The following is a 25,639-nucleotide window of genomic DNA, read 5'->3' as shown; positions in this document are numbered from 1 at the left end:
TTATTAGAGTGAGGCAGAAGGATGCTTTTTGGAGGGCATCCTTTAAAAATATATAGTGTAGATTCTTATAAAGCAATAGAAAAGCATGTACTTGAGGGGCACCTGGGTGACTCAGGGTTTGAGTGTCTGCCTTTGGCTCAGGTCATGATCCTGGGGTCCTGGGATCAAGTCCATCAGGCTCCTCGCAGGGAGCCTGCTTCTCCCTCTGCTTAGGTCTCTGCCTCTTTCTCTGTGTCTCTCATAAATAAACAAACAAACAAACTTGAGATACACAGTAAAATAAATTTCAAAAATGCAATTATGAAAAAAGGAAAGGGTTACAAAACATTATAGTATGGTACTACTTATATAAAGTTTTAAAGCATGAAAACTACTGCTATAAATTTTAGTGCATAATCATGTTGTAAAATTATGGAACTATACATGATGATGATAAACATTCACTTAATAATAGTTGTTTCTTTTTACAGAGGAAAACAGGAGTACCCAGGAACTTCTATTTCATCAACAGTGGTTTATTTCTTTAAGTTCTGATAGATCAAGATTTGACCAAAATGTTGCTGCATACATAAATGTTCATCATATAATTTCATATTCTTGTATGTTTGAAATATTTGAGTAAAGAATAAACTAGAACAAAACATAAGTAGTATCAACCAATTCCCTTGCCCAAAACTTTAAAATACCTTTTCATTCCACATCAGATAAAATCTAACACCAATGCTCAACTAGGTAGAAGTAATAATCAGACATGCCAAATAGGATGGCAATATAATAAATGCATTCTAGAATATTAGAGGTGAGTGACATCTTAGGAACCATCAGAGTCAACATTTTCCCCATCTAAATAAATAATTACCCAAATCAGAAACTCCGGGCATTAGAGTTCCAGGAAACTGTTTGTGGTTTTTGTTATAACTAAATTTTTTTGTTTGGTTTGGTCTTTAATTTCCCCCAGAAGTTTCTGATAACTTGCCAGGTTATAACTGTTGATTTCTTCCATTTTATAGGAAAGAAAGCTGAAGCTGAGAGTAAAATCATTCAGAGAAGAGGAGCAAAGCAAATTCACATTTACTGAGCACCTATTATGAACTGTACTAGGGTTCTATATTTCATTAAACATACAATTCCCTTGGCAACCATTAAAAGTAAATTTTTTCAGATTTCTTACTTTTGAAAATAATTATACTGAATTTTTAAAATATAATGCATGCTGTTTATAAAATGTTTAAAATTTTAAATGTAGAAAAATATAAATTAGAATAGCTTGTATTGATTATGTTATATTCCTCACCCTAGATAAACACTTAAAATTTTGAGCAACACCTTTTGTCTATATATTTATACATATGTTCAGGTATAATTAAATTTGCAGAATTATTTTTACTTGGGATCAGACTATGAATCCAGTACTCTAACATTTTATTAACGTTTTATTTAAAAATGTGTTAAATAAAAAAAAATTGTTAAATATGTCAATAAACATATATCATGGAATTGAATATAAGTGTCTTTACCACTCCCTACTGAATGGAAATTTGAAGTTTTGGTGATTTTTTGTTGTTGTTGTTTTAATGTATATAATCATCACCTTTGCGCATAATCTGTAATTCAAAGTTCAACATGTGTCAAGTTTCATCTTAAGATCTAGACATAATTAATTCGATTTATATTCCACAAATTATGGGGAGTTCAGTGCCTCTCCAAGGATTTCTACATATTCAGATAGAGTATTACTTTCATCATTAGTGGTAGGTTGAGTTCCTGCTTCCACTGACTTGGTTTAATGATCGTTTCATCATTGTTTGTGTTCTTTCTCTTCTGTTCAAATTCATCTTCCTAAATATTCTTCCAAAATATCCTACTAGCAAGTTACATTTGTGGGAGGCATAGAAGATTTGAGGAGATGAAAGGAACTGTATCATAACAAGTCAGACAAGTCCACATTTTATGTGTCCATGTTGTTAAAAATGGGTTTGCCATTCTTAAACTCAGATTTCAAAGTTCCATCATGCCACTTCTTCAATTCTTCTGAGTTTTATCCCGCATTCCCATATTACTGTTGATTCCCACTGTTGACAGATGGCTTTCTCATTGTGACCTTACCTCCAACCCAACTAGAACAATTATGGTATTTTCTATCAAACAGCCCTTCCTAAAGGGTAGATTATTTTCAAAATTGGTAGGATTATGTCCTGTGGGTTAATTTTTACCCTAATATCCTCTTGTTTGGTTCTTGTATGCTTAACTTCTTAGAGCAACTTCTTAGAAATTTCTTATATAAATGGTATTCATCTTTTACATTTTGATACACATACCAAACTACCATTATGAAAATTTGAACCAATCCCTGTATTTTCAAGTGAGCTTCAATGAGTAGACTCTAATTACAGTGCTAGCGATTTAATAGATGGGACATTCAAACTCAGCCTCTTGCAGTTATATCCATAAACAGTATTGAAATTTATGATCACATTAGATGTTGTAAGGTTTAACTAGGGTAACATGTGAATGTAGAAGAACCTCAATATACATCTAAGTACTAAGTGAGAAATTATACATTGTCCACATTACTACTACAAATTGTGTGACAGCACTAGATTATTCTTTTTTTTTTTAATTATTTTATTTTATTTATGATAGTCACAGAGAGAGAGAGAGAGAAAGGCAGAGACATAGGCAGAGGGAGAAGCAGGCTCCATGCACCAGGAGCCCGACGTGGGATTCGATCCTGGGTCTCCAGGATCACGCCCTGGGCCAAAGGCAGGCACCAAACCGCTGCGCCACCCAGGGATCCCAGCACTAGATTATTCTTATTTCTCCACTTTGATCTTGTAATGCAGAACTTCAGCATTCTTATACTACTTATTGCATCGAAATTAAACCATTCTAGACACGTGGATAAAACCTACCACATACTGTATGAGCTTTTTGGGGTCCTTTCCTAAAATCTATACATTTTACCTTAACATCATGAAGATAAATTTGCAAGCAATTTACTTCAGTTCTCTATACACTGGTCCTGTATCAGTACCTGTGCAAATGTTTCTTCTATCTTACATTTGAAAAATCAATGAAAATAGTATCCCATTAGTGGAAAGAGCTCAGTCTTTATAGTTCAAACACATAAGGTTTGAGTTATTAGTCTCTAACTTATTAACTATATAATATGTGAAAGTAACTATGAATCTCATTCCTCATCTATAAAATAAAGTAATGTTATCTGTAAGATTTTTGTGATGATTAGACAGGAAACAATAGGTCAAAACCAATGTGAATATCCTTGCCATTCAAAACACAACAATTTCCTCTCTTATCCTTTATGTTTACAATTAACTGCTTCTTTTAACAATGACTCAGTCCATTAAATATGGAACAAAAATACATTTTAGAGAGTTGATAAAAATGATAGAGTAGAAATAGCATATGTTGAAGTCAAATGTATCTAGGTTTGAATACATTGAATGTACTCTGCTACTTCTCAGCTCTGTAACTTTGAATAAATTATTTAACCTTTTTTATAAGTCTGCTTCTGACAGAGCTGATAAGCCTCACTCCTAGGGTTGTCATCAGACTTTAACTTAAAAATGGCCCAGAGAAAGTTACACATAGTTGCCTCCTTATTCCAACTGAATGGATGGTGTAGATTGACCTCTGTTGTTTTTTAAAGCAGTTATTAACTCAGACCTAAAAATATCAAATTAGTCTGATCCATTAAAATATCAAGTATATAAAATATCTACTTTCAGTCTCGATCTGATTATAAATATACCTCAGGAACAGAAAACAAAAATCCCACAAATGTTTTATTTCACAGTTAAGTCATCCATGTGCCAGTTACAGATAAGCCAATAAACAGTGACATCCACATTTTGGGGACCCGTCCTCTGACATATTGGTCAAAATATTATGCAATCCCTTACCTAAAGTAGTCAAGGCAACTGATTTGCAACCTGATTAAAAGCAGGAAAGAATACAGTAAAATATTTGAAGGGAAAATGAATAGTGTAAATGTTCTTCTACTTTTTGTTGAAATAAAGCAAATTATTTCTAGTGGTGCCACATATGGAGTTCTCGTCACCATCTGCTCATTTGGGAGTCACATTCTTAAGGGACCAACAGAACTTTGCTTTTTGTTTTTGTTGAGAGAGGCATAATCTATTAAATGAGTAAGGCTAAAAATAATTAGTATATAGATAGCATTCCTTCATTGTTGAGCTGTTTTAAGAGGGGATATGTGTGTTTCATCTTTCCCTTGAAACTCCACTATCAAATACCACTCACTATGAAAAACAACAATGTCTTCATCTCTGCCTTAGCCTTTGGGACTCTGTCTTGAATCCCCAAAGAGCCTATAAAGAGTGCCCGTCGTCTAGATGGATGGAGAGCAGGTGTGCAAGTGTTATTCTCATGGGCACTTTATCCTCCAGCTGAAAAGTGCTCAATCTGTTCTTATGTCACTGGTGCAAACCCATAAAATCTGAGAGTGGGGGTCCTATATGTTCATGGAAAATGATTTAAGCCAAGCAATTAGGTCTGGAATGATGACAATAGCCCAGATCTCAAAATCGGTATGCTATCAGTTTTGAGGTCCTCACAAAGTTGATACTCATTAATATCAACGATAGGTTTATGTTGACTACTTCCTCCCCTGCAATGACAGCAAACTAGTTCAGGCCTCAGTGAAAACAACAAAGTGACCCTGGAAACAAGAGCATTAAAGCAGATGACAAGAAGAGCTACTATTTATTTCTAAGCAGTAGTCAAAGAAAAACTGCCAAGAATTTTCAGAAATGAGTAGCTTGTTTTGCTTACTCTCAGACCACCTACTGAAACAATGAACACATTTTAATTGCTAAATCGTAGAATTAATTTATTCTTATTTTTTGTTTCTTTTTTAATGAGGAATCCAAGACTTCCAGAAACCAGAAAAAGATGACTGATACATTATTTGTGAAATATAATTTAATAATTTTACTGTGAGTGGATTTATATCTTATCAGATATACTAAGATTATTTGACTTCAAAATTTACATGCCTTGTTTGTGACAAAGAAAAGTTGAACTATATAAATCCTTCTCCTTCTGAAGAATTTTTTACTGTGAAGTACATCAGTACATAGAAAATAAGTGTCTCTACTAGAAAACTGGAAAATAACCCAAATACATTCTTTTGTGATTTAATTTTTAGGACATAGCATGTAAGAAAAGATCTTTTGAACAAAGAGTTGTTATGCTTATTAGGGTCCTAAGACAACTATCAAAAATTGATTTAGGCCTGTTAAAGCAGCAAAACAATTTCTGTGGGAGATTTTGAAAGATACTCCGAATCATGTGGAAGGCTAGAGAATGGAGCCTTCAAATCAAAGGGAGGCAGGATGGGTTGAACTCAAGGCAAATCAGGCCACACCACCACACACCAGCAGGATTATAAATTTGCAACATTGAGTACTGGAGGTTCAACTTGCTTCACTAGCACAAACGATGCTGAGCCCTGGACATCACCCCTGCAACTCTGAACACTCCTGTCACTTAACTCCTAGAAACTGAACACTGCTTCCAACACCACTGTCCCCAAAGGAACTGGCCGTCATCTCTGCACAGGGGCCTGTGAAAGTAAGTAGGGAGTTTGGTGGATTTTTTTGTTTTTTTGTTTTGTTTTGTTTTGTTTTTGTTTTTTAGATTCTATGGTAGGAGACAATGAACTCTTCTTTCCCCCTAAAACCAACAACCAGCCACCTCAGTTCATCTTGGCACAATAGTAAGATCATTGGTTTTTTCCTACTTGAAACCTTAAGAATGACTCCTCTGTAACAAAATGCAACATTGTTCATATAAATCCAAGCACTCTTACCCTCTCAACAAACGAAGCACCTCAATTCCTCATTAGGAGGAGCTCAATTCCATGTTCAGAATTTGAGAGTGAGGTCTGTTCCTCCTCTAGTTCCATCAAGATACTGATTAAATATTATACCAGCTATGGACAAAATTATAAAGTTAATAACTATCCCAATATGTATGCTATATACAATGACAACACAGGAAAAAAATATGAAGGTATATGTATGCACACACACACACGTGTATAAACTGAAGTGCACACACAAGCACATGGATACTGCATGTGTATGTGTATAAACATACACATATATAAGCATATAAGAAGTGACTATAACTTATTTCTACGGTTTGTCAAGTCTTAGCTGCATATTTAAGTTCTTTTTCTACTTTATAATCCAAGTTCCTTTAACTCTGATGTACACTTCAATTGGTTGGGATCTAATCTAATAGTAATCCTATTGTAGTATTCTTCAACATTTTGTATCAGATGTGGCAATAAAAGCAAGTATCCCCAGAGATTACCTGAGTTCCACCCATTGTCCTCTTCATCCTCACTGACTAGTAGCTACCCCATCTCTCTCTGACAGTAAAGATCAATTACCTAACCAACATCTTAAATCTGTTTTTGCCTATTCAGCCGATGGTGTGAAAAACCCCCAAATGATAGCTAGCAGTTTTATTTTCCAAGTCAATAGAGACATTGTGTGTCATTTGGTTAAAAAAATAAAACAGAGCCAAAAATCTTGGGAATAGAAAATAACAGACATTTTGTGAGTGAGTTATTGGTATGAGAGATTTACCATGTCCACCTTTTTATTCTCTGACTCCTATATCATGTCTACAGAAGAAACATTATAATTATATTGGTCACTGGTTCAGAACATACCCTTGCCTGCAGGACAGCATCTCAACCTCACAAAGCATTGTTCCCAGATGGTGGAATATAGGAGTCTTTTACAAAGCACTCAGCCATTTCATAAGGCCAGCTGCTTATAGGAAATGGAGTCTTCATAAGAACAGCAAATTTAAGGGCTCAGCTCTAGGCTTTGAATCTTTAATTGTAAAATGAGGATAATACATGTGGTATGAAATATGATAATGGCAGATAAAGCATTAGTAAGTCCACTGATAATGGTGCTGGAAGCAAACTCACATTTAGAATAAGTATCTTCCAAGGAGAAGAAATTCAAATAAGTGCTTCCACCCATAAGGAAAGCAGTCCATTATAATCAACCAGCCATCGGGTAACTAACTAGTTGCTCTAAGACTATGGAATCTCTTGGTAGGTTGCTACTGCTTGTAAAGTGAGAAATCAGGGATGGCAGTAGCTGAGTCAATCGTAGTGAAAGCAAGTCATTTTGTTGAGTCCACGCAAGCCATTTATCCCTGAGAGTATGATGCTTTCCATCAAGGCCCTCATCTACTCTGAGGCAATAACAGAGGAGTTTTTTTGCATTTGAAGGCAATGTCTGTTACACAGAGTTATAATACTTTATCTCTGATCAGAAAGGCTATCACTTTTGATTATGTCCAGATCGAGAGAAGGAAAGGACTTTTACTTAGCCTAGATTGCAATACATGAAGTTATTCCACTCGGAACTTCTGCTACTCTGCCATGAACCATTGGCAATGACTGAGAAATGAGGCTTAACAGCATCTACAGAACTTGTCAACAAGTGTGGGCTTTTTGGTGGGCACTCACACATTCTAGGATTATTCTAGGAATTTTAATCTCCATATTCTTCCTAAAAATTCATGAGTCACAAACTTAAGATTTGTATGTATGCTTGATTTAGCTATCATCTCTACTTCCACCGAAAAATAAAAATGATGATGGTTACCAGAGGGAGGGCGGGTGGAGGGATGGGTGAAATAGGTGATAGGGATTAAGGAGTACACTTATAATGAGCATTGGATGATGTACGGAAGTGTTGAATCACTAAATTGTACACCTGAAACTAATATTATGCTGTATGCTAACTGGAATTTAAATAAAAGCTTTTTAAAAAAAAGAAAGAAAAAATATTTTACTTATTCTTACACTAGCCAAATATCCCTTCTTCATTATCATACTTAATGGGCTCTAATGCATCCACAGGCCATTTCCAGCTGGTGTCAGAACATAAAGCTGTATTTATAAAATAAATTATTTCTTCTCATCTTGGAGAATTCCTCCATGAAACCATAAGTGGTGTTGAATAAGGACTCACAAAGCAGCAGATATAGGAAGGCAAAAAGTAAGCACTTGGTTTATGCAATTTATTTTTTTTCTACAGGACCATTCCAGATCTAGTCCTATTTTTTTTCACTTGTACTTGTTGATGAAATACTGCTTAGAATGTCTGACTGTATGTCTATGCAGATTATAGAGCACTGGGTTCATGTTAGGAACCTTAGGTTGAATGGTCACTTAGGTGTTAAATGTGTACTAGATTAACACTGTTCAAAGGTAAACAGTTGCCACAGAATTTAAGGCTGGGTTCTGAAATCCGAGGGCCCTCCACTGGAGCACTTTTTCCACGGGTCCAATCAAAACTGGCCTTTTAGGCCAAAGGTAAAAAGCTTATATTTATACTTCAGTGCAATATACCTCACTTCCAAAATGCAAAGAAACTCACTGATTTGTCTTTCAGAGTAGCAACCTCCTAACTTTAAAGGGGACATCTTTACATGCCCTAACCATATAGATTAGGGATTGGCAAACTAGAGCCCACAGGTCGAATCTGCCAAGCCATTTTTTTTTTTTTTAAACAGCCTGTGAGCACTGCTTAAAGGGCTAATACTGTGAGCTACCGGTACCTACATCCTGCTTGGCTCTCTAGTGAAGCTCTTATTGACAGAATATAGTTGGATCATGTGTTTTTATCCATTCTGCCAATCTCCATGTTTTGATTGGAGAGATTAATCCATTTACATTTAAGCTAATTATGAATATGGAAAGATTTACTCCCGTCATTGTTTTTTTGTTTGTTTGTTTGTTTGTTTTATGATAGTCACACACACAGAGAGAGAGGCAGAGACACAGGCAGAGGGAGAAGCAGGCTCCATGCACCAGGAGCCCAATGTGGGATTCGATCCTGGGTCTTCAGGATCGCGCCCTGGGCCAAAGGCAGATGCTAAACCGCTGCGCCACCCAGAGATCCCTGTCATTGTGTTTTTTATATGTTTTATAGTTTTGCCCTTCATTTCTCAGATTGTTTTTTGTGTTTAGTTGATTTTTTTGGTAGTAAATATTTAAGTTCCTTTCTCATTGCCCTTTGTGTATATTCTATAGCTCTTTTCTTTGTGGTTGCCATGGAGACTTCATTGAACATCCTAAAGGTAGAACACTCTAACTTGAATTTATACCAGCTTAACCTCAATAACATTCATAAGAAGCCTGTTTCTCTATAGCTCCATGTCCATCTCCATACAGCTTTGAGTCGTCGTCTCATGTCCTTTCATTTAACTTTGCAGGACTCCTGTATTTTTTGCAGGGCAGGTCTACGGGTCTTGAACTCTCTCAGCTTTGGTTTATCTGGGAATGTCTCAATTTCACTTTCACTTTTGAAGGAGAGTTTTACTAGATATAGGATTCCTGGCTGACAGCCTGGGGTTTTTTTGTTTGTTTGTTTGTCTGTCTTGGGTTTTTTTTGTTTTGTTTTGTTTTGTTTTGTTTTGTTTGTTTTGTTTTTTGTTTTGTTTTGTTTTTAGCATTTTGAATATATCGTCCCACTGCCCGCTATTCTCCAAAGTTTCTGATGAGGAATCTGTTGATATTATTGAAGCTAGTTTTTATGTGATGATTCACCTCTCCTGCTGCTTTTAAGGTTCTTTGTATTTGGCTTTTGAAAATGTGATTTTATGTCGTGGTGTGGGTCTCTTAGCCCATCTTATTTGGAGTTCATTGAACTTCTTGGGTGTATATATTCATGCCTTTCATCAAATTTGGGGAGCTTTCATACAGTATTTTATTTTGATCAAATATGCTCTCTGTCCTTCTCTCTCCCTTCCTCTTCTGGGACTCCCAACATGCATATGTTGGACTAATTGATGGTATCTCTCAGATCCCTTAGGCTCTGTTAGCTTTTCTCAGTCTCTTTTTGGCTCTCAGCCTTGATAATTTCCATTGTCTTTTTTTCAAGGTGATGGATTCTTTTGCCTGCTCAAGTCTGTCTTTGAGTTGCTCTAGTGAATTTATTTCAGTCATTGTACTTTTCGGCTTTTCAAAATTGTTTAGGTTTTCTGGCTCTTTGATACTTCTATTTGTTCACACATTATTTTGATTTTCTTTATCTTTCTTTAGTTCTTTGAATGTCTTTTTAAAAAATGTTTAATAGTCTTTTTCTAGTATATCTGCCATTGGGTCTTCTTCAGGGACAGTTTCTGTTGATTTTTCTTCTGAATGAATGAACGTTTCCTGTTTTTTGTATGACTTGAGATTTCTTTGTTGACCAGTGGACATTTGAATGTAATATCATGTTAACCCTAGAAACCAGACTCTCCCCTTCCCCTAGGGTTTGCTGGTTATTGTTTTTGTTTTTTATTGTTGCTGTATGGCATCTCCATGCCGAGGATCAGCCTGAGGTATAAATGTAAGGTCTTTTAAAGTCTTTTCTGAGCCTTCTCCTGAGTACATATGGTCACTTTCAAATTTTCCTTATATATGCAGTTTTTGAATGTTCTAATCTTCAGTGTCTGGCTCTTGAAAGGGAAAGAGAGAAAAAAGGAAGGGGAAAAAGTGCTGGCTGTTAAATTCCCTGGAAGTCCCTTCAGTGGGAGAGGGAGGAGGGAAAGGACTTACAACGTTGGTTGGGGGGAGGGGTACAATAACAATGGATGCCTCATTGTCTGCACTTCCGTGACCTGATGCAAACAGCAGTCAGAGCACAGATCCCTGCTCTTTGGAGGATAGGGTCCTTCTTACCTTTCTTGGATCTCAGATGCTATGAACTTGCTACTCTGTGACATGTGCGCACAATTGCCTACCATGTGGCTGATGGGTAGCTGCTACTGTGCTAAGAGCTAAAATTGACCAAAATTAACTACAACCTACCATCCAAGCCTTCCATTAGAAGTTGCAACCCTTCAATAGACTGCAAAATTCCAAAATAATTACACCAGACAGATTTTGCCAGTGAGATTTTTGTCTAGAGGGGGAGACCATTTCTTGGTGCATCCTCTTGTCATCTTCATCTTGTAATGGTTTTGAATCCAGGTTTTAGTCAACCAGCTAAGTAAATTAGAACTACTTTTACATGTTTAAATAGCACATGGAATTTCTGATAAGTGCTCACAATGTGCAAACTCACCCTGAACTAAACAATGCTTCGCTCTCATTTGTCTAGCGTTCTTTTAATTCATTTTTACAAATACGTTCCAGATATTTACTGATACAAATTAGCATTCTTTGTAGTTCTCTTTCAGCTTGATTTGTAATTTGCCTCCTTCGTTAATTGCCTCTTTTAGACAAGAGCTGTAGTATGAAAGTCATGATAAAAAAAAAAAAAAAAGATAGTCCACACCCTCAAGGAGTCTCTAGTTTGGTGGTATTTTTATTATTTAATCCACTTAAGTAAAATCCACACTGAAGGACTGAAATCTATTGGTCTAAAGCTGTTTTTTAATTTAGGAAGATTTTGTACACTAGGAGATATTTTATAAAGCCTGGAGCTATTTTTGGTTGTCACAATTGGAGGATGCTAATAGCATCTAGTGGGAAGAAACCAGAGACACTGCTAAATACCCCAAAATGCACAGGGTTGCTATTCTCTCCCAACAACAAAAACTCATCCAGCCACCAAATCAACACTGCTGAGAGACCTTGATATCAAGCTTACAATTGACTGTCTTCACTCGCTTATCAAGAATATTTTATTATTTCTTAATTATCATTCAAAATATATCTGAGGATATCTGATTTATCTGACTCCTGATGACAAAAGTGCAAATGAAGACACTTAAACTATACTTTATGTAAGTCCCTCAGCAAGTTTCTTGTATTTAGAGTCTATTGGATAGGAGTCAGTTTAAAAATAATCTGTTCAACCACAATGATATGCTTGACTTCAGGTGAGACAAGCATATTTTAAACTCAAAAGGGCAGATTGCTAACTAACCTAACAATTAGTCTTATGTTGAAGCAAAACTTCCCTTGAAAAGTTAATAGTAGTCACTTATTACTTTTAACACTTATAATTTTGCATTATGTATTTTCTTACAGCCATATAGAACCCCTACCTTGTGCATTATTTTACTTACCTAAGTGAAGGAAAGTATTGTTGTTAATATTATTGCATCTCCATCAAAGGTGTTTACAAATTAATTACCCTTGCACTTACACTAATACTCATCATCCCTACCTTCTGATTCTGACTTTCAAACTCCTAACCTTTTTAATATTTTTGTAGATATGCACAAATCAGATATATAGTTTCATCAAACTGCTGGATACAAATTATATATTTCAAACTCTATTTTATACCAGGCTTTAAAACCTCACTTCTTCATAAGATCTGTTAAGTCTTACAATAAAAAAAGATGATACTATATAACCTAAGGAATTTTCAAGATTAATTTCTAGTCAAATCCTTCTTAAAAGATTTATTTCCTCAAACAAATAAAGACAGAGCTTAAAAAACATGATGCTCTTTGGGAAAGCTTAGTGGTGAAAATGTGTTAATGGATTAATTGTTGCTCCAGGGGAAGGTGTAATTCACATTCTGAGAGGAGCAGCTGTTCCATGATAAATGTACCGGGAGTTACACTTCTGGTTTTTGAGATGACAGACCACCTGATCGACAGCTAGCAACTCTTGCTAGAGTTGATCAGATCAAGTTTTGGTGGTTTTTTTTTTGTTGTTTGTTTCTTTCTATCCCCTGGAATATGGCTAGTTACATTAGACTGAAGAGCCTGATCATTATGCCCTTCACGTAGCAGTGGTATTTCAGCTGGTATTAATTTTGTTGTCAAAGATACAGTTGTTGTAGGAAATATTTTGAATTTTTAGTACCATCTGGTGTGCTGAAGGAAGAAGTAGTGCTCTGAGCATTGGCATCAATCCACTTTCTAAGTGGGTAATACTAGTGCTTTGAAAAGGGGGCTATCAAGATGGGAGATGAGAGAGTCATTAATTTAAACTGTTTTCATGCTTGCATTGCACTACAAATACTGCAGTATACCAATTTAAAAAAATTTGTACGTGTGCATGTTAAAAATCCTTCAGAAGAGCTTGTCATTTATATGTAACATTGGTATTCTTAGTAGTTCATGTCCAGAAACTTAGATATGCAATAAAATAAAACTAAAATGGTAGCCATCACTGAGAAAAGGAAGATGTGTCGAGGTTGGGCTACGCCTTATTAAGAGAGGCAATAATTTGGTATTTGGGGTTAAGTTGGTTTTCCCTTCCATCATTCTTTATTTTCAGATATCTTATTGCAATGTTCACTGAACTCATATTTTCTCCCAAATAGATACTGAGTCAGTATAAACTAAAAACATGCAATTACTTATGACATAATTTCTTTTGCCTCAAAGAGTTGGGGATCTTTTTTGCAATTATTTTTTCAGCAACTCGAAGTTCCCCAGAGATCAAAATATAGTATAAATAAGATAGTCAGGCATCTGCTTAGGACACAAGTCTACACAGGGTACTAAAATGTCATGGGAGGGCAGCCTGGGTGGCTCAGTGTTTTAGCGCTGCCTTCAGCCTAGGGTATGGTCCTAGACACCTGGGATCGAATCCCATGTCAGGATTCCCTGCATGGAGCCTGCTTCTCCCTCTGCCTGTGTCTCTGCCTCTCTGTGTGTGTGTCTGTCATGAATAAATAAATAAAATCTTTAAAAAATAAATATAAAAAAATAAAATGCCATGGGATAATCATACATGTAATAAGATAAAGAAAATATGTATACCAGAAACCTTATAGAGAGAAGTATAGATGGCAGCAGGGCTTCTTGATTAGGAAGTTTGGGTATAGGATGAGGAACACTCTCAAGGAGCATACTTAAATAACAGATTCCTATTCAAGTGATTTTTTTGATAAGTGTATTGGCTTTGTTTATGGAGTAAGATATGATTTAAGGGATCCATGGCTAAATTTTTATAGAGCACAGTTTCAATGATGATGGTTTACTTCTTTCCATTCTCCATGTAACACTTATGCTGTTCTCCAAATAAATGGTGAAAACTTACCTTAAGAGTATCTTTTTGAGCAAGCACAAAATGATTAGCTTCCCAGGGCATTTACAAGTTTTATGATAACCCTTAGTCACAGAGATAATATATGAAATGTAAAGTCCTCATGCAAAACCCTATAGGCTAAGAGGTACCTCTGAGACTTAAAGTGCTATGAAATTTCCAAGGAAAATAGACTTTTTATTCAGTTGGTCTGAATTACAGAAATGGACTGAATTACAGAAAAAGGCATCATAAAAGAGCAGATACTTTAGCTCAAACTTCAGAAAGAAATAATATTTCAATCATGAGAAAAGATGTCTGGGCAGAAGGAAAATATGAGCTAAGACTCAGAAGAAAATTCAGAGTGTTTTTGAATAAGCTGATAGTCTAACATTGAGGTATGAAGTTTTTGTAGGAGAATAGCGGGAAATAAAATCATAAGAGTTGGATATAAACAGGACATGGAATAGCTTAAGGGGTGGATTTGACTATTTATTGGAAAACTTCTAAAATTTTTGATATAGTATATAGCAACCTGGCTACAGGTAGAAGGATAGATGCTGGCAGGGGATAGAGAGAGAGTAAAAGTGGGTAACTCATTAAGTGGCTACTGCAATGATTTAAGTTGATGATGGTTTAAGAGTTGATAACTTGAATAAAAATAAATGAAAGTGGAAATGCAGAGATAAACACAAGCAATACTTTGTAGTTAGTGGCAGTAAGACTTAGCAACAGAGCAGATACTGGAATTCTAGTGGGTTGGGGGAAATTGAAGAATGATGGAAAGTCTACATGGCAGATGGGAATAAAGCAATCAGGAAATGAAGTGGTCATGGAAAAAAATGTCTAAATGGTGATATGATGAGTAGAGCTTGGTACATATTAAGTTGGTTTTCATAGGACTTAACATCATTCTCTCCTTTGTAGCATATCATGATAGGCATCCTGGTGAAATTATAACTACCATTATTGAACAGCCATTGTTCATCAGTTATAATGTAAGATGTTTTAAAGATGCATCCCTTCTAAACATCAAAACAACTCCAGAATATAAACATTCACCCATTTCCATTTTAAGACAATGAAACTAAACTTCTGATAGGTTAAATTATCGAATCAACGTGATGTTAATAAAAAGGAAATGTAGAATTTAAATCTATGTCTACATGACCTCATTAGACAGAAGAACTAAAATATGATGAGAAGAAGATAGTCCTGGGAGTCTATTAGAGGAGCATTACTTCAGATGGGGGATTTTATCTCCAAACTAGAAAAAAATAAGGAAGAAAGACTGAGAAATTCTCCTGAAAGATTTGTTCTATACAGTTAAGATAGCACATGACAGTCTTCTGATTGATGGCCAGTTAGTTGAAGTCTTCTGGTACTTTCAGGACACACCTGATGTCAGAAATATTAAATTCTGAAATAGGGATTTGAGAATTGAAACTATACTGCATCATACTATGTTTTATTAACTTATGAGGTTGGGCTATTGTTTTAAGAATACTATCACTAAGAAGAAGATTCCGTCCCTTCCTAGCTTGATTAATTTTATCTATTTTGTTGTTTTTAAATAGGAGGAGATGTTGGATTAAATAATTTTATTATAGCTTTTAGATAAGCATATATTTATTATTTTCTTCTTTTAATTTCCCTTTTTTGCCATCACTTACAGTTAGTCAATCTACATGGGTTCCCCATTTTACCCCCCTAGATTATCTCCTAAAGCTTTCCATTTGTCTCAATCCCCCATACTATTGCCCTCTCCCATCTACTACTGGTCTTGAACACATTCTTGTTGTTTTACAAGCCAGTCTCTCCAACGCAGCCCTTGTGATTATTTAAAAGTGTAAACATCTCTTGCTTAAAACCCTTCAATAGATTCACAACATTTTTGATAAAGATAAAAATCCATAAAATGACCCAGTAAAGTCTGTGGGACTTGAGTCAGTGGATATGTCAAAGAGTAATGCTGCCTTCTGGGGCTATCTTTCCTATTCAGGATCATGAAGGTTGGGTATATCCATGACTACAAAAAGGACACAATTACTGTCAATTTCACTTGGATTTTTGACACATTGTTTTTCCATGCTTCTTTGGATTGATGCCAGTTTTGGTCTTTAATGTATATATCCATGGACATTTTAACTGGAATTCAAGGGAAAGAGTTGACAGAGTTAGGAACCAGCATTTTAGATTTTCCATATTCAGCTAGCAATCCTCATTACTGCTTCAAAGGACTGTAGTAGGTTTAAATCTTTGGTGAGCAGATGTTAAGTAAGAATCAAAAACAAGTAGTTGAGGTCATGATTCCAGGAGAGCTAACTTCCTTCTCTTTCCATATTTCTCTCTTCAGAGTTTGAGAGTCAGATTCAGGCCCTCAGGATATACAGATGGAAGGGAATCCTATTCTAGAAACAAGCCAACATAAACGCTGTGTTCAGCTAAGATCTGTGTGTCTGTATACAAAAAAACTTTAGAGCTCACAATTGTATAAGCAAGGGTGTTATATGTACAAGTTATTCTATTTTGTTACACAGTTTACATCAAACTTGAATTCAAAACATGAAAGCATCTCATTTTTCTTATTGGAAATATTTACAGTCTGTACCACTAAAAGACCTCTACTTTGTTCCATGCTCAAACTATTTCCTGAGGTTTAAAGTCACCAGAACATACAAATAAACTGTTACAGGAACATACTGAGAAATGAAAAGGAAGGTGGCAAGAGAATGGGCCTAGAACAACCTGACCAAATTTTAAACTTATTTTGGAGATAAAAACATTGAATGGAATTCACCACAACAAGGCTAGCAAAAACACTTAATTTCTCTCAAGAAAGAGTGAGCAGGGCTCATGTTTTCTGTGTTGAGCAGGGCTTCTCCTTACAATACCCCTTCTTTGATCAAAACCCTTGCCATATACAAGGTATATGCCCTTGAGTAAATGGACATACAGTTTGGAGGGTCCAATAGCAAAATATTTCCCTACCCGGGTCCAAAAAATTGGCTATTTACGATGTTGCATGATTTTGGGAAGATGATGCAAATTTCCCCTCCTGCTGGCCCCAAATACATCAATCCCGCCCTACCCTCCTTTCCCAACTTTTTTGTGACTGAATCTCAAATTCTAGAACTGAAAGTTCATTAAATATGCCTTCTTTGCACTGAAAATTCAAATTCAAGTTTTAAATTTGTAAACACCTAGGAAAAATGACAAATTAGATTGCTAACAACAGAGTAGTAGTCTGAAGAAATTAGGTGTCTAGAAAAGGTTTGGGATATGTGGGACACAGCTCTGTTTTCCTCTCTGAAGTATTTCTCCTCAGCCTAAGCTTTGAGCCCAGTAGAAAATGAAATGTCCTTAGATCCTTGGATTCATCAGTGATCCTCAGAGAACAAAGAAGGTATAGGTGTAGGAGGTGGGGTGGTGGGGAGAGGTGTGAGGACATGTACGAGGAGAAAAAAGAGGAATGTCAGAGCCTACACATTTGAATTTCTGCTATACACCAAGCCAAATCACTTTGCCTTTTAATACCACAGAAATAAGAGACACCTCTAGGCAGTCCACATAGAAGATCCTTGTAACAATATCTTAAGAAGCCTCAGACAGCACCCAGGGACAGAAAAATAAATATAAGAGTTTAAGCTCCGTCAGTTTCATGCAGGAACATCAACTCAGCAGGGACAAGACATGAAACAGACCTATGGTTCAAACATACCAGTGAGTATCTAGACTATTTCCTGAAATGAACTTCTTGGATATAAATAGCATAGTAATACAAATATACATACTTTTTACTAACCTAACTTTAAGATTTCCGGACTCCGCTTTGCAAAGAATCTGAAAATGCAATGCACTTGGTTAAGGAGAATTGCTTTTTGAACTTTAATGAACATTATGGCTAATGGAACCATGCTTTACAATTCTACTTAGAGACAAGGATAGTGAAAAATAATGTTTTTATTGATAATCCCTTTTCATTTGTATGTTACACATAGACAAATCCTTCACAAATTAATGTAGTAAGAAAAACTACAGCAACAGTTAATAACTTTGTTACCATTATTAACTGATCAAACAGATTCACAGATGCATTATTATTTATGATCATGAATGACTGTAGTAGTCTCCTGGACACTAGGAAATTTAGAAAATTTTTAGATGACATAAAGAGACAATTTTTTTAAAAAAGACCATTCATTCATTCATTCATTCATTCATTCATGATAGACACAGAGAGAAAGAGAGAGAGAGGCAGAGACACAGGCAGAAGGAGAAGCAGGCCCCATGTAGGGAGCCCGATGTGGGACTCGATTCCAGGATTCCAGGATCATGCCCTGGGATGAAGGCAGGCGCTTAAACCACTGAGCCACCCAGGCTGCCCAAGAGACAATTTTAAAAGCTTTTATTTTGCCACACAGAAATAAATATTTTAGCATTCTGATGTATTTTATTCTAGCATTTTTCCTAGGAGATGGAGTGTGCAGTTGGTTTTCTGATTGCGAATCTAAATGAAAATAACATCTACAATCATCCTGATTTGAATAAATGTTTTGGTTCATAATCACTGAAAAGATATTTGATCACATTTAGTAAAAATTGTTAAGTTTTAAATGTAATAATGTTATTAAAATTATGTTTTAAAGGTAAAAAAGTAAATTTGAATAGTTGGAATGGTATGAAGACTTGGATTTCCTTTAAAATATTCCAGAGTGGGGGGACGCCTGGGTGGCTCAGTGGATGAGCGTTTGCCTTTGGCTCAGGGTGTGATCCCGGTTCAGGGATCGAGTCCCACATCAGGATCCCTGTGAGGAGCCTGCTTCTCCCTCTGCCTATGTCTCTGCCTCTCTCTGTGTCTCTCATGAATAAATAAATAAAATCTTAAAAATACATAAATAAATAAAATATTCCAGAGTGGGATGATGTGAAGATAACAATTAAAGAAGAACCATGATACACAGAGGTTCACACACTATTTTTTAATAAAAGGTTTAAAATATTTTAAGTTGCAGTCTAGGATTTGTGGTATATTTTACATACATTTATCAATACCTTTCACCTCACTAATTTCAACTTAATTTCTCTATTCATTTATTTCTATGCTGGTTTGACCTGCTAAAGCTGAAATAGGTGTGTAAAGTTATTCAAACTACTGTGTTTAAATTTTTTCCAAGATGTTTTTTGTTTGTTTTACCCTGAAATTAGGTGATTTATTCTAATAAAATAGGTTATTGTTCTTTCTTCATTTATGTGTATACAATATTTTATTGACAGGTCTCTAGTCCCACTTAATTTTTGCCTTACGTTTTAACTTCCACACTTATTTCTTCTGTTTTTGCTGGATAATTCTTGAGCATCTTTTTGTCATTCTGGTGGTTATTTAATTTCCCTAACACTTTGTCTTTAGATTTTTCTACTTTAAAAAGTCTTTTCTAAGTAAACATGATTATTATTAAATAAAATAAAATAAAATAAAATTTTATAAATTTTAAAACTGATTGTTTTCTTTTATTAATTCTATATTTAAAATTATAGTTTTCATCTTGAGTTTTATATTTTTCACTTACTAATACTCTATGTGGATGGATACACATATGTGTATGTACAAACATATGGAGCATTTTTATTTTCTTTTAAACTCTGCAGAAATTTGCTAGTTATATAAACTGCTTTTAGTTCTAATAATAATAAAATTTAAGTACTGTAAAACATTCCATAACCTTGTTTCTATAAATTTGAAATCCAGGAATGAAAAAGTTTAGCTTAACTTTATCCTATAGAACATTAGAAATTCAACATATTTTCATTTCCCTCTCCACATCCTGCCCATTTACCATTATTTGTTGATGTAACATAGGGTGTTGTTTTAAAATATTGTTATTAAATGGTTTATACATGAAATCTTCCTTTTCAGGTTGTTTTGATTTATAATTCATTTATGTAGAATGCATAACAAAAGTATTTAGATAACATGTTTTATTAACTTTAATGCTTATCTGTACTTTTTACATTATGACATATCTTTTATATAAAACATTATGGTGTGTATATTGTAAAGCATTACGAGACACAGAACTTGAATCTCTCTTTGTATCATTAATTTCTAAATCTGTGGTACTAATAGAATTTATATGCTTCAAAGGATTCTATAAGAAACTCTAAGAGGGGGGAACACTTCCCTACTCATTCTATGAGGCCAGAAATACTAAGATACCAAACCACTCAAAGACATTACAAGAAAAGAAAGCTACCGACCAATATACTTTGTAAACTTAAGAATTTTGCATTTAAAAAAAGTTAGCAAATGGAATCCAGAAATAAGTTTTAGCAGATAAGTATATCAAGTAGAGTTCATTTCAGAGATACAAGGTAATTATATCATTTGATAATAAATCAATACAGTTTACCATATTAACAAACAAGAGGGGAAAACCATATTTGCTCAGGAGACACAGAAAAATTGGTTGGAAAAATTTAACACTCATTCATGATAAAAATAGTAAACCAGTAATACACGGGAACTTCTGCAACCCGATAAAGGCCGTCTAACACAAACCTACAGCAACATATTTAATAGTTTTCTACCGTAAAACAAGGAGGTAGGGGAGGGCTCTCATCCCTAGATAGACTGGGAAGGTAGAAATAAAACTATTTTTATTCATAGACAATATAATCACCTATGTATAAAATCCTAAAGAATTCACAAAAAAACTAGAAATGAGAGTCTAGCAAGTTCATAGGATATAAGATCAATACCTTTTTCATTTCTAGGTACCAACAAAAATTAGAATTAAAAAATTTAAATATCATTTAGAGCAGCATCAATAAAATTAAATATGTAAGAATAATTTAACAAAATATGTGGAAGATCTATCTATTCATGATACACTAGAAAATATCACTGAGACAAACTGAAGATCTAAGTAAGCAGAGTTAGATTATGTATATGGATTGGAAGACTTAACATTGTCATGATGTCAGTTCTCTCTCTCTTGATCTATAAATTCAGTGCAATTCCAACCAGAAGGCTATATTGTAGAATTTGAAAGTTGCATCTAAAATACATGAGGAAGTGTGAGGAATACAGAATAGTCCAAACAAATTTGAAAAAAAAAAAAAAACAAAGTTAGAGAATGTACCTTTCTGAGTTCAATATTTACTGTAAAGTTAGTAATTGGGACAATATATGATTGGCATAAGAATAGTTATGGATGGAACAGAGATATCACAAATAGATCCACAAGTATTTGATAAAAGGATTTTCAACACATGTTCTAAGGTAGTGAGGACAGGATAGTCCTTTCATTGAATGATGCTGAGACAATAGACATCAATATGGAGAAATGAAGAAAGGTAGAGAGAAAAAGAGAGACAGAAACAAGGGGAGGGAGAAACTGTGATCTTTACCTAACAACATACCTAAAAATTACAATGGATCATAAATTTAAATGTAAAAGCTAAAACTATTAACTCTCTAGAAGAAACCAGGAGGAAGCCTTTGAATTTTAGAGTATGCAAAGATTTCTTAGATAGCTCATAAAAAGTACGAACCATAAGCAAGAAAATTAATAGATTGAACTGCATTGAAATTAAAAACTTTTGTTCTTCAAATGGCACTTCATGAAAGACAATCCACCAAGTAAAAGAAAATATATTCAAAATGCATGATAAAAGAGGGGATCCCTGGGTGGCTCAGCGGCTTAGCGTCTGCCTTTGGCCGGGGGGTGTGATCCTGGAGTCCCAGGATCGAGTCCCACATCGTGCTCCCTGCATGGAGCCTGCTTCTCCCTCTGCCTATGTCTCTGCCTCTCTCTCTCTCTCTCTCTCTCTCTGTGTCTCTCATGAATAAATAAATAAAATCTTAAAAAAAAAATACATGATAAAAGACCTATTCCAGAATCTCAAAATTCAGTTATAAGACAAGTAACACAATATGAAAAATGGGTTTGAACACTTTTCCAAAGATCAATGAATGACAAATAAACATATGAAACCATACTTAATATCTTTAGTTATTAGGAAAATGCAAATTAAACACAACTAAGTACCATTTCATGCTCATTAGAATGGCTGAAATGAAAAAGACTGATAATATCATATGCTGACAGGGATGGGGAGCAAATGGGACTCTGATACATCGCTGATGGAGATGCAAAATGATATAGTCACTTTGAAAAAAAGATTGGCAGTTTCTTATAGCATTGAGTATTCACCTATAAAATGACCCAGTAATCCAACTCCTAGGTATTTGCCAAAGAGAAATGAAAACCTATGTTCACACAAAGATATACACCAATGTTCATAGCAGCTTATCATAAAAGCCAAAATAACAGATACCTATCAACTGCTGAACAAATCATGATTTATCCAGAAAATGAAATACTCAGCAGTAAGAACTACTGATACAAGCAACAAGAATCAATCTCAAAAGCATTGTGCTAAATCAAAGCATATACTGTATGATTTTACTTATATCACATTCTAGTGACAAAAGTAGATAAGTAGTTTCCAGAGGCCAGAACTGGAGGGAAGGAATTAACTATAATAGGGGCATAAGGGATCTTTGTAGTGTTAGAAATCTGTATATATTTGTCCAAATATAATGAAATGTAGAGTTTAAACTGAATTTTAGGGAACCGTGGGTGGCGCAGTGGTTTGGCGCCGGCCTTTGGCCCAGGGCGCGATCCTGGAGACCCGGGATCGAATCCCACATCGGGCTCCTGGTGCATGGAGCCTGCTTCTCCCTCTGCCTGTGTCTCTGCCTCTCTCTCTCTCTCTGTGACTATCATAAATAAATAAAATTTAAAAAAAAACTGAATTTTATTGTATATAAATCAATGAAGCCGACTTCAAAGAAGTCTTCTAAAATAAGACATTTCAGACAAAAAAAAAAAAAAAATCCAACAAGTTACTATTACTCTAAACACATCAAATTTGAGTCACTTTACATTATCCCACAGCAGTGAAGGCAGGACTAGGAGATGGAAAGAAACTAATGCATTTATTGATATCTTAATATATTCAAGTATTTACCGAGTAGCTATTATGTATATCTAACATTGTGCGAGATAATGCAGATACAATAATTAATCATAGCATTGATCTTCCTGTGCCTCAAATTTTAGTTGAAAGATGGCCCCAGGGCAGCCCCAGCGGCCCAGTGGTTTAGCACCACCTTCAGCCTGGGGTGTGATCCTGGAGACTCAGGATCGAGTCCCACGTCAGGCTCCCTGCATGGAGCCTGCTTCTCCCTCTGCCTGTGTCTCTGTCTCTCTCTCTCTCTCTCTCTGGGTCTGTCATGAATAAATAAATAAAATCTAAAAAAAAAAAAAAGATGGACCCATAAACATGTAATCGTTTTACCACGAGGGCAAATGTTCAAAATATTTTGGAAGTGCACCATATGTATAGTGGGCGGAGTGGGGATTTGACATTAGCCCATTCCTCATTTTATTAGGTAACTCAATATACAGTGATCTGTTGATTCAGTTCAAATGCTCTTCACAGAGCTTTGCCCTGTGCCTAGGACTGTCACTGTTGCTAAGAGGGCTATGCTCCAGGAAGCACTCGGTTTTTGTAACTATTTCATCTTCACTGAAATTACTTGGAACTCAGATTTGAACATGTCACCCTTACCTCTCCTTTAGTAGGACAGGAGAGTGAAAACGGGAACAAGTCACATGATTGTCTTACTCTGGGACGTGAACATCTCAGCCTTGGCTGATCTAAGGCAGCAGCTGACCATTGTGATAATGTTCTGTTGACAGGATCACCCAGTCCCTTCTCTTGGGGAGGGTTACGTATCGCCTCAGACTCCTCCTCCCTCCAGGATCCGGGGTTTTGGCAGTGACCTTACTGCTCTCCTTTGACCACAGCTCCCAATTCTCCCACTTGCTCCCCCTCCCTGGGCAAGTGTATTTTATCTAGGCAGCATTTACTGTTGAGCCCGACAACCTTTTTTCCCTTCAAAGTATTAGTGCTTTTCCTTTCATGAAAAAACTTTCATAGATTAATTGCTTCCTCTTTTGTTATAAAATTTCTTGGAATGTCAAACGTATTGAGGAACACAAGCTCTTTAACTCCCTTCTGTCTCAGGGAATTAAGATTCCCAGCAGACTGCAGGCTTCCTCCCTAGTATGCTCTCTGCGTTAGCAAAAAAATTAACACGTAGTTGAATGATGAGTCAGTGATTCTCATTCAAAGTAAGACTCCAATATTCCAAAAATCCATATTTCAGTCATAAAATGTTTTTCATCTTCTTTACAAATATGAGAGAGTTTCAAAACTATCCTCTTCAAGTAAAATTATGAGTCATAAATAGAGTTTATTTGTATATTTCTCACTACTGGTAGCAAAAACACACACACTTATCCCCCATATGGATAGCTTCATACTCTTCTTAGTTACAAACACAATCACAGATCTTTTATTTTTTATTTTTTTTCTTTTATTTTTTAGATTTCTTTGATCCTTACATGCAACAGTAGCAGAAAGTCCCATTTCCTACCTACTTCTTATCTAAAAACTCTAGGGGCTATTGAAAGGGCTCACTACTTCTTATCTTTTCTTACTTGTTTTATTTTCTCAAATATCCTGACAGATAATATTTGTCCACTAATTGGAAGATTCCATTTCCTTGGTAATTTGGTAAAGAGTGCCCTACACATGCATGAGCTCCTGTGTGTCCAGCTTTAGGCACTCCTCTCTTTTAGTTCAAATTTCCCAGAAGCTCCCACTGCATAAACCTAGAAGCCTCAGACTCTATTTCTTTCTGGCAACCACATGCATTCCACTGGGGTCATTCTTCATACCCAGAACTATTAGAACTCTCCTTCAAAGGGACACTGCCTTCAGCAATCCCAAAGTGATTTCCTGTTCTCCACACCTTGATATTACTGGCGATTTTTCTTGTTAAAAAAGAAACCTACACATTTCTGGTGGGACAACGCTTTCCATGGGATATCTCATTTGTGAATGGGATGGTATTGTATACACATGTATATAACATACTTATATGTATATGTAACTACGTATATAAGTGTGTGTGTGTTGGTTTGAGCTCATTAATTGACAAATGCCTGTTGAGTACCTATTATATACCAGCCACTAGATACAAAAGTTAGTAAGGAACAATCTCTCAAGAAATGTAGGAAATCATATAAGCAACTGTGATCCTATATGAAAAGTACTATTCCAAAAAAAGAAAAAAAGTACTGTTCCCAAGTTATACATGGAATATAGACACCTGGAACAACATGCAAGGATAAGTTTTACAACCAAGGGGCAAATTCAGTAGAATCCTGACACTATTGGCAGATTTTGCTTCATAATTATGCCATGAATAGGTCTTTTGATTTCCTTCTTATGTCTTAGATTCCAGACAACAGAGAATTATTTTGTGTTTTTAGTTTTTTGTTATCGTTTTATTTCAAGAGCACACATATTCTAGTTTAGTGCTTGCACCTTTATTTCTAGTTAAAGCATATGGAATAATCTAAATAAGAATATATTTTATAAAGCTTGAATAGAATGGATACATTGCATTTTGGGTAGTGATGATATAGGGGATCAGTATATGGTCTCTAAAAGTTTTTTTTTTTTTTTTAAGCTCAATTTAGTTAAAACTTCTGGCAC

The 25,639-nt window shown here is 35.4% G+C and overlaps 1 long non-coding RNA gene across 5 annotated transcripts in view; it reads left to right on the top strand.

Moving 5' to 3' along the window:
- LOC144296973 (uncharacterized) overlaps positions 1 to 1,153 on the top strand; it is a 333,399-nt gene extending 332,246 nt beyond the window's left edge. For all 5 annotated transcript variants that reach the window (XR_013363944.1, XR_013363946.1, XR_013363943.1 and 2 more), the window contains one exon: positions 1,011 to 1,153. This is a non-coding gene — a long non-coding RNA (uncharacterized LOC144296973). The remainder of the gene's footprint in view (positions 1 to 1,010) is intronic.
- The last annotated feature ends 24,486 nt before the right edge of the window (positions 1,154 to 25,639 follow it).

The sequence above is a fragment of the Canis aureus genome, chromosome 25 (assembly GCF_053574225.1).
Source record: "Canis aureus isolate CA01 chromosome 25, VMU_Caureus_v.1.0, whole genome shotgun sequence".
NCBI classification, from domain to species: Eukaryota; Metazoa; Chordata; class Mammalia; order Carnivora; family Canidae; genus Canis; species Canis aureus.
The sequence above is the reverse complement of the archived record's forward strand: the minus strand, read 5'-3'. Positions and strand labels throughout refer to the sequence as shown.